The sequence below is a fragment of the Anguilla rostrata genome, chromosome 7 (genome assembly GCF_018555375.3).
Source record: "Anguilla rostrata isolate EN2019 chromosome 7, ASM1855537v3, whole genome shotgun sequence".
Taxonomy (NCBI): domain Eukaryota; kingdom Metazoa; phylum Chordata; class Actinopteri; order Anguilliformes; family Anguillidae; genus Anguilla; species Anguilla rostrata.
This window is the reverse complement of record NC_057939.1, coordinates 4,586,587-4,601,195: the sequence shown is the minus strand read 5'-3', so window position 1 is coordinate 4,601,195 and position 14,609 is coordinate 4,586,587. Positions and strand designations below refer to the sequence as shown.

Genomic DNA, 14,609 nt, shown 5'->3' with positions numbered 1-14,609 from the left:
CTCTCGCTTCTTCAATTTCTTCAGTTCTTTCCCTTACACAAACAGGCTTGTGGGTAGTGGCAGATTTAAGAGTAGAAATGCTCATCGTGGTAGAGGTTCAGCAGAGTGGAAGAAGCAGACCAGTGCGTTCCTGGTGACAGCCGATAGTATCGAGCCATTTACTGATTCGGCTTGAGTTTTTTTTTTTTTTTTGCATGAAACTTCTCTCTGTCTCTCTTCACGAATTAGGCTTGTAATCATCTCGAACACCTCTGTGGTCGACCGTGGGGTTCAGAAGAGGAGGCAGGGCGATCTGAGACCCTCCCCTCCCCTGCGTCATCGCTACGCTTAGAGAACGGGTCCTTTTCGGCTTTTTCCAAGTTTTTCCGTCCGCACACAGATCTCGTTTAAAAAGTGAAACCCGGGTGGTCCGACACAGATTTATCTCCTTTTCTCCTCAATCACAGCAAGTCCCTTCTAAGGCGTCTCGGAGATCTCTGAAATCCCCCCCGCCCCGCCAGACTGCATGCTGGGGAGGGAAATTTGCATTTCACAGGGCAGAAATGTCAGACTGACGAGACGCGGCCGCTGCGGGGCGGCCCGACCGCGCCCGTGGGGTTTCCCGGGCTCGCCGTCTCTCGCTCGGCGTTAAAGGAGGGATCTGAGAAGCGCTTCATCCTCCGCGCCGGGGAGGCCTCCACAGCCGCGCGAAGGAGCGCGCGACGCCGAGCCGGACCGGCGTCCCGCCGACACCGTAAAAACAATTTAGGGCGCAGAGAAAAGCGCGGCGAATTTACCGGCGATGGAATCCTGATGAGAGGTTCCCGTGGAGATGGGGGGGGGGGGGGGCTGATAAGGCTTCTCGAGTGGACACATTTGAAAAGCAATTATTTTCAGATGTGTAACCTGCCAACATGCTGCCGCTGCTGCAAAAAAACAAACCAAAACAACAATAAGCAGCTGATGGCCGCTCGCCTCATGTGGAGTGCCTCTTAAGATTTTGACTTGGTTTCTTCAACTTTTCAGCCACGCGCTCAGTGTCTTAATTAATAAGCAGGCTTATCAGCGAGGCCTTCACAGCAATAGAACCGACCCTTACTAATGCGAATGGGAGTTGCAGAAGACTCCAGTAAAGTGATGAGTGTAAGTAGTGCAATGGTGGCAGGCTTTTGACAGGGTAATCTTTTGACGGGGTGCGTCGAAAGGTGCAGTCTTCTCTTTTAAAGCGTACTCCAGACACTCCTACCTTGACCGGACGTGAACCTGGTTGTACTGGCGATACCGTTCCAAGCGAGAGCGGTTCTTAGCCTTGGGGATCGGGCCGGGGGGGACGGTCACGGGCGAAAATGCGGAGGGAATGAACAGCCCTCCTGCTCCAAACGGGCTTGGTCTGGATCTACAAGCGGCTTCGCCGGTACCAGACAACAACAAAAAATCCCTTCTGGCGACAGGCTGGTTTCCGTAGCGCCGGCTCCCCCCCCCCAGCTGGGGGCGTGTAAACAGGGCCGCGCGGCGCGGAGCGTTCCCGGTTGTCGGGCGCCGGTCGGGGGCATCATCTGGGCCCGCAGACCGTGCTGGCCCGCTCCCCGGTGCCCCCGGTTCGACACGACAGGGGCAAAAAGCAATTAGCGGCGGGAGCCACGGGGCAAGCTGGGGTCCTGCCACCTCCGAGCGGGGAATGGGGGGGGCGGGAGGGACTGTACGGGGAGAGAAGACGGCCCAACCCATCCTTCTTCTCTGACAGGGGGCCGACGGGGACAACACCAGCAGGGTGGCGGGGGCGAGGGGGGGTTGGGGGGGAAGGGGGATGAACGTGATTGGATAAATCTGAGGGGGCGACAGCACGCACGGCGTCTGGTGTCGCACGTGCACATCTGCGAGGGGTGCCATAATTAGCCACCCGCTGGCACGCGGCTAACTCCTCAATTATGCTAATCTGGGCAGAAATTGGCTTCCTTGGCCGAACCGCACCGTCACAATTAGGAGACATGTGTACCGGGGGATGCGTTTGGGGAGCGGGACGGGCGAAGTGGATCCCCGAAACAAAGGCCTGGGGGGGGGGGGGGGTTTATCTCAGTTACCCCCCGCCAGTCACGGGTCACCTCCTGCGTGGAGCCCCGCCAAAGTCCTTAATATTATCAATGGCAGAGTGCATTCTGGGAAATGCGGTGCGGGTGGGCCAGCGCCCGACCTTAAAGCTCAGCAAATGTGCCATGAGAGAGAGTCAGGCTTCAGCCAATCGGTATTCCACGGGTGCGAACACAGTGTTCCCGCGCGTGTGCCCGTGTGCCCGTGTGCGTGTGTGTGTGTGTGCCCGTGTGTGTGTGTGCCCATATGTGTGTGCGTGCGTGCCTTGGTTTGGGATCAAGACTAGTTTAATCACACCCTACTGCCATCAGTCCAATCCTGTTGCCAAGGCATCGTTGCTTTCCAATTTCCCAAGCGAAAACTGCACACGAGCAAATGTGCTATTATATAGTTAGGACACACAACCACGCCACTATCGCTTCTGCTGTTTCTAGGTAACGAAAGCGGCGAAGCTCCCCGTGACACAGCCTTTGCCGGCACGTCCATGTCAAAAGCGTAAGCGAGCGTGCGAGTGCCTCTTCTGGAGCGAGCGTGTGCGCATCCGGGCCAGCGTGCGTGTGCGCATCCGGGCCAGCGTGTGTGTGCGCATCCGGGCGGGCGTGTGTGTGCGCATCCGGGCCGGCGTGTGTGTGCCCATCCGGCCAGCGTGTGTTTGCGCATCCAGGCCAGCGTGCGTGTGCGCATCCGGGCCAGCGCGCGTGCGAGTTTGTGCACACGCAAGAATGCTTCGCTGCTTCGCGCAGCCGAGCCTTTGAACCTCCGGAAAGCGCCGGTGTGCCGCAGCTGCTGTCTGAAATTATCTGGAGCGTGGCCTCGCAGACAAGAGCAGCCGGGCTTTCTCTACAGATTAAAGGTTCTTTCATCTGCTGGGGCCCAAGTGCACATAATCAGACCCGCTAATGTGCACGTACTCTCAATTATTATCATCATTATTATTTTTGTTCTCGGTTCAAGATATTGAAATGCACTATTGTTGTATATTGGTTCACCGACCCGCATATCAGGACATTTTAGATGGAAAATAGAAAAAGAAAAAAAAAAGTAATTGTGTTTTGGCCACGGTGTATTCAGAAGAATTCTTCAGGCATGAAACAGTAGGCTATACCACAATGTTCCACTGTCACCTGCCTTGCCTACACACTGGCTAGGATGCCCATGGAAGACAATGAACAACACTGAGGCCCCTGAATGGAGGAACACACCGAACCAAACACTAACCAAGCAAGATTCATTCGTTTCAGAAAGCGATACATTGACCAATTCCACCTGACTGATCGAGTCATTTTGGGCCAGATTTAAATGCCACCAGCCATTATCCATCAGAATTCACACACACACACACACACACACACGACCAAGTTACCCATATACGGACCATATCATGTCTGAGAATGTCTTATATAGAACAGAGAGCAACTGTGACCGCAGTCTCTAGAACATTCTCTAGAAAGTATGCAACAGCTAATTGCCACAATGAAAACAGAGCAAATGGTAAAGAATCTGATATGATCACAGCGCACAGTGTGTAATCCTTTGACCAAACATCGTGCTGACAGAGAGGATTACGCAATGCTTTGGCCGGCCTCTTACCACAGCGCACTCTGTAGCACACTTCTCCCAACAATAGCGTCTAAATCCATATTATGGAAAATGGCCCCAAAGTCAAAGTCCCTGGTACCCTACAAAAATCAATGCGCCTCCAGGCCAATGATGTTCCTCTCTGATTAGAGCACGGGCAAAGCTCTCTTAGCCCAGAAATTCTGCACCGAGAAATACGGGACACAAGAGAAAATCCTTAAATTCCACAATGCATTTCTTTGTCCTTATCAGAGGAACGGAAAAAGCCTTAATACACTTGGTTCCAGATGACCTTTCTTCTCAAACACAGGCTGGGCCGGTATAAAATGTAATAAAAATGCTTTTTTTCTTATCCTTACTTATATCTGTAGGTCCACTTAAAGCCGATGATCTCAGAGGGCTATGCTTTAACACCCTAATACTTCACTGGGTATATCTGACCAACACCTGTTCCAGGATCAGCCGCACCTGGGCCTTGATGCAAACCTCAAAGAGCTGCGTGCGCAAGAAGGAATCTGATCCAGGCAGATGGTGGTGTGACAGTCACCATGGCCGAGGGGAGAGGGGGAGAGGGGGAGAGAGAGAGAGAGAGAGGGGTGATATCTCGCTAATTAAACGTGCCGATGCTGTCCGAGGGGGGGAGAGAAGGTGCTGAAGATGACCTCTCTGGCCGGAGACGCCTGGTGATGAAGGCCGTCTTCAGGTCCAGCTGGGCAGACGAGCTGCAATCTGGCAGAGGCAGCGCTCGACCGATGCCTCTCTGCACTGACGCCTGCTGGAGAGAGTCTAGGTCTCGGACAGGGGCTGTCCGCAGAGGGGGGTGTTGAAGGTCTCCTGTCGGCACAGGAGCTGTACGGCTGTCGCAGAGGGGGTGCTGAAGGTCTCCGGCTGCGGAGGGCTGAGCTCAGGACGGAGCTGTCCGCAGAGGGGGTGCTGAAGGTCTCCCGGACGGAGCTGTCCGCAGAGGGGGTCTGAAGGTCTCCGGACAGGAGCTGTCCGGCAGAGGGGGGTGCTGAAGGTCTCCGGGAAAGAAGCTGTCCAGCAGAGGGGGTGCTGAAGGTCTCCGGGACAGAAGCTGTCCAGCAGAGAGGGGGTTCTGAAGGGCTCCGGCTCGTCCCTGACGGGCGCTGTCCGGTGGGAGGGCGGTGCTGAAAGCTGTCGCCATGCAGATCGCCCGCCCTCGTGCGCTCCGGAGCTGTCGAACGTGACAGCCTCTTTTCCGCCACAAAAGGCGAATCGCGCGGCTCCTGCCAGCGGCGAGGGGTACACACAACGGCACACATCTGCATTCCGATATTTTTATCGGCTGACGAGCGGTGCGGAGACAACCCCCTGCCGCGCGCTGACGCGGGATTTAAACAGCGTGCGAATGCAGCTACGCAGAGGACGCGGCGTGTTTGATGGCCACCGCGCTGAATTCAGCGATTCGGCCGCAGTGCGTTCACATTCACATTCGCCGTGCGCCGTGAACGGTGGACTCCGAGGACAGAATTCCAAGGAGCCCAGGTCACATGCCATCCCCATTCCGCAGTGTTTTTTTTTTTTTTTTTTCCCCGTTGACAAGGGAGCCAATCAGAAAAAGCTATGAATCAGGACTCCACTGGAGCGTGCTGAAGAGGACCTTGCACGTGTCAAGCACTCCCATATGTGCAGGAAGTGAGAGCGTTTCCAGCATGAGATTCAAAACAGGGATCTGTTCCCCCCCACACGCCCACGTCCCACCTGAGCTTCAGCGCTGCAAACGATGGGGGGGGGGGGGCAGATGTGGGATTTACGTGTGGGAGCACCGCCTTCCTGCCCTCCTGCACTCAGGACTAAACAACAAAACCACGCCAACGTTCCACTTCCTGTTCAGCACAGCTGTTTGCACACGTGCAGTACGGCAGGTTTGTGTGTCAATGCAGTGGCGTGCGGCGTCTGACGGTTACCGCTCATTAACTATTTACTCGCCGGCAGGTACCGCCTCCCCCCCCCCCCACCCTCCAACACTGACGAGGGCAGCTGGGTGTAAACACAGGTGGGGCTCACAGGAAATGGCACGCGATGGACCTCGGCCTCGGCCCCGGCCCACCCCGTGGTCCCCCTGAACGGTTTCCCGAGCCAGAAATAGACCCACTTCCTGGGCTTTGTGTAGCGGATTTAAACGGGCTACGTCCCACCCATTCATCTCCACGCCGCTGAACACCAAACAGACCCTCCGTTAATGCAGACCGCCACCTCCGACTGACACCGACGACCCCGTATGCAGACCACCTTCACGCTGACACGACGGACCCTCCGCTACTGCGGACCGCCACCCTCTCCGACCGCAGCGAATTACAGACGCGGTTCTCAAAAGAGGGAGAGTTCACGTCGGCGCGATGAATGAGACGCTATTCAACAGTACGGGAGAGGAATGCATCCTTCAGGAAATGGTCTGGCAAAATACAAAAAAAATAAATTTAAAAAGAGAAGAGAATTGAGTTCATTTTTAGATGGAAAAGAAGAGCGACCCCCTCACATTGGCTCTCGAGGCTTCGCTCTGGAGGACGGGACAATCAGACAGGGAAGGATGATGATGATGATGAGGAGGATGATGATGATGAGGCTCTTTTGTGTCTCTAAATGAAAAGCCCGGCTACAGTGTGAATATGACCCGCTGTCCCCGGGCCCTTCTTCTAGTGCTTTTGTCCCTCATTTCATGTCTGTTAACGCAAAGAAAATGTACAAAAGAAATGGAAGAAGGATGAGTCGATTTTCCATCCGGCAAAAATCATGATTACGTGGCGGGGAGGGGGGGGGGTGGAATGGGTGGGGTGGGGGTTGGGGGGGCTGACGATGTTCTTCTTAACCTCATTTCTGTTTCGCCGGGGTTAGAGGCTCCCCGGCTCGGGTCTAAAAGCAGCCGGAGTGCGCGGTGATTCGATTACTCCGCGGCTAAGTCACGGCTAATCAACTGCGCCGTGCCGCTCCCCCCCCCTGCCCCCCGCCCCCCGCCCCGCCCCGCCCGCCATCGGATTACAGGGCGGAAACCGTCGCTCAGCGGGAGGAGTGGGCGGTGGCCAAAACCGGAGTTGAGCGCACCGGGAGGCGGGTCCCCTAAAAACAAAAGAGTCACAGTCCTGCGTGGGTGACAGCGCTATCCCATGTGAACCCAGCGGGGAAAACGCCCCCCAACATAGATATGGCCAGAACTGTAACTTGTTTTTTTTTTGTTGCTGTTTTTATGCACCTTTCCACTTCTAGCCTGCGATTAGTGATGCGAACTGAGTGGGTGGGCGGGGCACGGGGGGGGGGGGGGGGAATCGTCATCTCTGAACTTGAAATGATCTCTGCTTCCCCGCTGGATACTGGAGGCTTGGAACACTCGGTCTCTAGTGCTTCCTGGACGAGACTCAGGAACGCACCTGCAGCTAAAACCAGCGGGAGATTCCACCCCCCTCCCCACTCCCCTCCCCCACCGCCCCCCCCCCCCCTTCCCAAAACAAACCCCACCCCGTCGGACGTGCCAAATCAAAGGAGTCAAAAACTCGCGCGCGGCTGGCTACCTCTCCAGGAACAAGGGGAGAAGCGGCTCTACTGCTACAGAGATGCTTCTACCAGAGAGACTCCTGCCCTCCCAGCCCCATCATCCCCCCCCCCCACGACCCCCCCCCTCCCTGGCCCCCCCTCGGCCCCCCGGCAAATCTAAAGAATATGTGACATACGGCCGAACAGCTTGCGTGTGAACACAGCGGCGAGCGCCCCGTGCTCACACAGGAGAGGGAATCTCATCTTTCAAACAGCGGAACCACTTTCTCTGACGCGGCTCGGAATCACACTTCTCACCCGAGGTTCTCAAAGTTTTTAGTTTTTTTATCCCCCCCCCCCCCCCACGTTCCCCGTGTTGGAGAGAAGGCATGGACGGACAGTGATGGGAGACACAGTGCCCCCCCCGGGTGTGTGCCATTAGGGAAATGCAACAGCCGGAAACATACGGACTCCTCAGCCTCAATTGCTCTGTGAAGCGTGCTTCCCCCCCCCCCCCACCCCACCCCACACACACGCAAACACACATGAACAATCACAAGCCGCCCCCACACGCCTCCCTCCCACACAGACGAACAGCATCCCTTTCCCACACACGAGCCGCGCGTCTATTCCAGTAGCGTCCGAAGGCGTGAGAATGAAAGAGCTGCCGCTCTCTGCCGCTCTCTCCCGCTCAGGAGGCAGCGCTACGGCGCGGAGCGGAGCGGAGTTCGCCCGCTCGCTTTCGCCAGGAGCGCACCACGCGCCGTGCCTTCCCGTCCCGAATATCAGCGCACCTACCTGGCGGCGCGCGGCTGGGATTTCGTGGGCTCTCCGCGGGATGGCGGGGGTGCCGATCGCGGGTCACCTGACCTCGTAGCGGCGGCGGCGGCACAAGGTCCGTTTTTCCTGGCGGAAACTCAGGAGCGCTCCTGCTCTGCTCCGGCAAGCAGAGCTGGGTTTCTGTCACTGAGCGCAGCCTCCACTGCTCTCCCTCTCTCTCCCTCCACTCCTCCCTCCCTCTCTCTCTCTCTCTCTCTCCCTCCACTCCTCCCTCCCTCTCTCTCTCTCCCTCCACTCCTCCCCCCTCTCTCTCTCTCTCTCCCTCCCTCCCTCCACTCCTCCCTCCCTCTCTCGCTCTCCCTCCCTCCCTCCACTCCTCCCTCCCTCTCTCTCTCTCCCTCCACTCCTCCCTCCCTCTCTCTCCCGCCTGCCGACTCCAGCTCCCTCCCCCTCGCTCACACACGCCTCTCTCTCTCTCTCTCTCTCCATCTCTCTCACACACACACATGCCTCTTCCTCTCTCTCCCGCTCCCTCACACACACACACACATATTCTCTAGCACCCACACACGCCTCTCTCTCTCTCTCTCTCTCTCTCTCTCACACACACACACACATTCTCTCTCACACCCGCACGCCCTCCCTCCCTCCCTCCCTCCGCACATTCTCTCCCTCTCTCCCCATCTCCTACACACTCTTTAGCTTTCTGATAAACATGCACCTTCTGACTCTTAGACGTGCGCACGCCCACCTCCTCCCCCTCTCTCTCTCGTGCTCCCGCAACCTCTCTCCATTATACACTCCCGGTCTCTCTCTCTCAGAAACACACACGCACACATCATCCCTCCCGTGTCCCTCCCGCACTCAGTAATTCTCAGATTTTGTTCCACCGGCCATCTCACCATCCCGTCTCTTACAAACACAAAAGGAACCGAGCCACATCAACACAAATGCAAGAGTATCTGCTGCAGAAAATACACAAATAGATATATTAGATTAAATAATAATTTTTTTTTTTTTTTTTTAAATGAGAGAATCAAAGTTGGAGGCCAGATTGAGGCGTTTGTACGTGGCTTGCTGTGTATCAGGTAATGGCAGATATGCACTGGGTTGCCAGTACGACACCCCCTCTTCCATCCCCCAAGACGATTAGTAATCTACCCACAACCTGCAGCAGGACAGGTTGATTTTGACTTGCTCTCACATTTCGTGATGAAGTGCAGCTCTGTTCTGCAATGCTTCGCAGAGCCCGTCTCTCTCGGGTTGCCAGTTATTTCTTTAACCTTGCGACGTTCTCCATAAAATATTTCTTACAATGACTGTTGCCATGATGTGTGGCATCTCTATTAGGGCCCCCTTAAAAAGTGACCGGTTTTTTATGACACTGTTTGTGTTGAGAACGACCTTCGCCAAGGTCGCTCAACATTAGTAAGGAACCAGCACACTGAGCCTCTGGTCAGCGGCTGGAGGGAATTACTTCCTGGAATCGGTTACTGGCACTGCTAGGCCTGTTGGTGGCATGTTTCGGGGTTTAAATCTTTTCATTAGCAATGGCCATTGGCCCAACTCTGCCCAGCACGCATTGTCTGCGCCCTGTTCATTTCCACGGACCTCTGCATGTAGTTATTATGGCTGCTTATCCCCATTCAGCAAAAAATCATTCCGTAAGTAGACCCCACAATTCACTGTCAAATTGGGCAATTGGTTAAGTTGTGGTTTCCAACATTGTAATCCAAACTTTAATTAGTATTTCAGCGAGAATAGATTTCTTTTCTTCATAGCATAAAACCCCTACATGTTCGCCCTCTTTCGCCTTAATTACTGGGGTTATTTTTGGAAAATCATTATTTTGGTCTTTCTTTCGCGTTCATTGCCAGGGCCACTGGCTGACAGTAATTCTCCAGCACTTCCAGCTCCTGCTAAAGCCATTGGCCTGTGCCTGACAGTGGAAAGCAGAAATTAAAGGTTTTCATTGTGTCACGGACACGGGATTGTTTTAACTTTCCGTGGCTAAAATCGACAGCAGCAGATGTTCCTCAGCCTCCGGCCCCGCCTCAACCCCTGCCCTGGGATTCAGTGTCAAGCCAGATGCCCAATGTAGTTCTCGTATCTAGCGTGCTTTGCTTTAATTACACTGTGTGCTATACATTTGCAGCATATAATCCACCCTCTGGCATCAATTTGAATTAAATGATGAAATGAATTGCAATAGTTTTAGGAAATTTTGAACATTTTTTGCTGTTAAGGTTTATTCTGTTATGGGATACTCATGGCTATTTGTGCTGTAAGGAGAAGGTAAGATCCTGGCCTGGGCCCTTCTGTGTGGAGTTTGCATGTTCTCCCCGTGTCTGAGCGAATGGTGTGTGTACCCCGCGATAGATTGGCGGCCTGTCCAGGGTGTATTCCTGCCTCTCGCCCCAATGCACGCTGGGATAGGCTCCAGCACCCCCCACGAGCCTGCCCTGGTTAAGCGGGTGCAGATAATGGACGGATGGTTGAAGAAGGGAAAAAGTCAAGCTGACTCTGAGAGGACATTCTGTTCATTAAAAATATCGAGTCATCTTCTGCAATAATATTCCCAGAGATGTATTAACAGAGATTCACCCTTCGATTGTCCCCAATCTTTAAAAAAAAATTGATTGTGAGCCTTTGAATGCAGATGTGACCACCATCTGGAACTAGGTGGTAAAATTGGGAAAATCCTGTTTAATTAAACTCAGACCTGCCGTATTTTCACGTTGACATGATCAAGTCAGTGGCTATTGCTGGCCAGGGGAATTTCCCTCATTTCGTTCATGATTTAATTATCCTGGCTGGGCAAGGCTTCAACACTGACAATAAAATAATGCAAATAAAATCTGCTACCTGGACAGCGGCCGCGTTAACTTTCTGCTTTTTTTAACTCAGAAAAATGAGCCAAAACGCAGGGAAAAAAACACACAGCGTTCGATGAAGGCAGCTATTCCAACATATTATTTAAGATCACAATGGACGATGACCCAGCTGACCCACAACAAAATAATTTATCCCGTTTCTTTGAGCCAATGGTCTTTCGGTGTCTGACATTTCTGTCGCTTATTAATTATAATATTTACAGTGCAGAGCCATTTGGTAGCACTGCTAAATTCCAAGAGAAAAGAGATTAATTTGAAAAGAAAAATCAAAAATGAGATGTCACGCTCTGCCTAGTTTGCTCATCACTAGTAAATTAAAACATCACTTCTAAGGTTTTAAAAAATACTATTAGCTAGTGTGGCAAAATGTTGTTTTGATCAGGCTGGCAAAACATTATCTGTAGCTTATTTCATACCGTGTCATAATAAAATCATGAACGACATACATGTATCATGTTAGTATTATGAGTTGGCATATTTATGGAAAAAAATGTTATTTTTATCAGAGTGCAAGTGAATTAGAGTAAGATGCAGATTGTGAAATTTTCCGCGTTCCAAATACGCAGCATTCCATGGGCTAGCGAGACCGGAGTCAGAGGAAGTACATCCGTATTTCCTCTTCCTCTTCCCTCCTTCACCTCTCTCCTTCTTTTACTGCTTCACCCTCCTCCTCTCTCCATGTACTCTTCTCTCTCCCTCTCTCTCCTTTCTTTCTCCATCCACGCCCCCCCCCCCCCCCCCCTCCACCCCTCCTTCCGCGTGTTATTTGTATTCCCCGTCTCCGTAATGCTGCTCACGTCCTGTTTCTCAACTCAGCTATTCCGGCACATTCAAGGGCATTCCCGCGTAGTTGTACGCTAACGCTCCCCCCGCCCCCCCAGGAGGACGAGCCGGGTCCAGATGCACCGTCCGTGGAGGGAGAGACGTTCTGAGAGACACCGGCTATATTTAGGCACCGGAGAGATTTATCACATAAATAATTTACGGCTGTAGCGCGGCCTCCATAAATACCGCGCGCGCTCGTCTTCAGCGCCGCCGCTCGTCTTCAGCGCCGCCGCTCGTCTTCAGCGCCGCCGCTCGTCTTCAGAGCCGCCGCTCGTCTTCAGCGCCGCCGCTCGTCTTCAGAGCCGCCGCTCGTCTTCAGCGCCGCCGCTCGTCTTCAGCGCCGCCGCTCGCACCCGAAACGCGGGTCTGGGGGTTCGTCGCGGTTCGCCCGCCTTCTTAAAATACAACGTTTTCTCCATTGTACAGATTTTCGCTATGGACGCGCCCAGCCAATAGCGCTCCTCGGGCTGGTTTTGTCTCGAAAGGTCGCCTCGTTTAGGGGTCACGCGTCCAAATTCGGGGGGACGGCGTCCGGTCCAGCGGCCCCAGGAAAGATCTCGGGCCAGAAGGGCCAGAAAGCGACGGGCGTTTCCTGATTTCTTTGGCGGGGTTCATCAGCAGCTGTTCCGCCGCTATTCATTAGCGTTGGGCGGCGAAGCTCGGCGGCGGCTGACATCACTCACTGCGCCGTTCGCCCGTGACCTCCGCTCGACTGACCTCCCTCTGAGAGAGCCCTCCAGTCGACGGGCCGATGATTTACTGCAGTTTGTTCCAGAAAATCAAGCGGGTGGGGGGGGGGGGGGGGGGTGGGAACCGCGAACGCTTAATAACCTCCACGCCTCCATCCCCTTTTTGCCCGAGGTTGCCTAGCATCAAAACTGCTCTCGTCCTGCTGTCCCAATCCTGTCCCCGCCCTCTCTTTCTGAACCCGACCCGCCCCGATGCAGGAGACCTCTGAGCCGGAGGTGCAGCCAGCCGCTGTAAGATTATAATCTCAGGTGGGCTATTTTGCTTCCGTACTCCAGAGGAAAGTAATTAATATAAACTGCTTATGCAAATATGTCCAATAGATCATGAGCAATAAATGTGAGCTGAAATGTACACTCTTGTGCAGGGCTTATATTGAAAATAATAAAAAAAGAAAATTAATCATGTAATGACCTGTAATTACACGTGCAGAACGCGTGTGCACAGGGCAGGAAAAAAAAGATTAGCAAAACCAATAAACCGATAATTAGATATACAGCAATAAAAACAGGAGAAATGCGGCAAAGCATCGCACCCTGTACAGTAAGGTCACACCTTCTGGTTTTAAAACTGATCCTGCAGGACTCAGCCTGGAAAGGTGCTGGGTGTGTGTGTGTATATATATATATATATACAGAGAGAGCCCAGCTGAGCATCCAATAGGAACACAGCTCCATACCTGCTCGTGTGTCTCTCTGATAAGCTTTCCAGCGAAGCTTAAGCCAAACACTGTGAGAGGGAACAGTGACCACAGCGCCTGTTTAATGGAGCGTCGCGCGGCACGTAGCAGACAATAGGCAAACAGGCCGTCCCGGTTAATGATTACCGGGGCGGAGGCTTCCGGTCCCGGCCCGGCAGGTGCGGCTGTTTTTCTGGCGCTGAGTCTGCCCTCGCCCGGGACTCTGTCACCACCGCAGAGAGCGTCCTCACGAAATGGTCTCACTGAACCACGCTCTCAGGGCTCAGCGCTAGCACTACTGTGTGTGTGTGTGTGTGTGTGTGTGCGTGTGCGTGGGTGTGTGTGTGTGTGTGTGTGCGTGTGTGTGTGTGTGTGTGCGTGGGTGTGTGTGTGTGTATGTGTGTGTGTGTGTGCGTGGGTGTGTTTGTGTGCGTGTGCGTGTGTGTGTGTGTGTGTGTGTGTATGTGCGTGGGTGTGTGTGTGTGTGTGTGTGTGTGTGTGTATGTGCGTGTGTGTGTGTGCGTCTGTGTGTGTGTGCGTGGGGTGTGTGTGTGTGTGTGTGTGTGTGTGTGTGTTGTGTGTGTGTGTGGGAGGGTGTGTGTGCTGTGTGTGTGTGTGTCTGTGTGTGTGTTTGTGGGTGTGTGTGTGTGTGTCTGTGTGTGTGTGTGTGGATGGGTGTGTGTGCGTGTGCATCTATGTGTGTCTGTGTGTGTGTGTATATCTGTGAGTGTACGTGTGTGTGTGCGTGCGTCTGTGCATCTGTGTGTGTGTGTGCGTGTGTGTGTTACTGTGGATTATTGACCAGCTCAGTTTCTCACCCTGAGGACCCAGACACAAAAAAACAGGGCAGACAAATCGTGCTTCAGAACTGCGCTTAGGGGGCTTCTCCAAAAATCATTCCAGGGAGTGACAAATACATGAAAGAAGTGCATGAGCCATGTGCCCTTCCAAACAATGGACTTTAAACTGTGATTTAGACTACAGCAATTCTACTGAAAATCACCATAACCACACTGTCCCTGAGATTTTAAAGTGTGATTTAGACCACAGAAATGCTACTGAAAATCACCATAACCACACTGTCCCTGAGATTTTAAAGTGTGATTTAGACCACAGAAATGCTACTGAAAATCACCATAACCACACTGTCCCTGAGATTTTAAAGTGTGATTTAGACCACAGAAATGCTACTGAAAATCACCATAACCACACTGTCCCTGAGATTTTAAAGTGTGATTCAGACCACAGCAATGCTACTGAAAATCACCATAACCACACTGTCCCAGGGACTTTAAAGTGTGACTCAGACCACAGCAATGATACTGAAAATCACCATAAAAACGCAGTCCCAGGGACTTTAAAGTGTGATTTAGACCACAGCAATGATACTGAAAATCACCATAAAAACGCAGTCCCAGGGACTTTAAAGTGTGATTTAGACCACAGCAATGCTACTGAAAATCACCATAAAAACGCAGTCCCAGGTAATGACTACAAATGAGCCCCTTCTTTGGCGGTGCTGTATCAGATGATGGGAAATAAAGAGATAC

The 14,609-nt window shown here is 53.2% G+C and overlaps 1 protein-coding gene across 5 annotated transcripts in view; it reads right to left on the bottom strand.

The window, feature by feature from the left end:
- Positions 1-14,609, bottom strand: part of syt1a (synaptotagmin Ia) — a 183,212-nt gene that overhangs the window by 91,899 nt on the left and 76,704 nt on the right. Inside the window, exon 1 of one of the 5 annotated variants that reach the window (XM_064342441.1) lies at positions 7,933-8,110. The exons of the other annotated variants lie outside the window; for them this stretch is intronic. The gene's annotated coding sequence lies outside the window, so the exon portion shown is untranslated. Of the gene's footprint in view, positions 1-7,932; positions 8,111-14,609 lie in introns of those variants that run through there. 5 annotated transcript variants of the gene reach the window in all.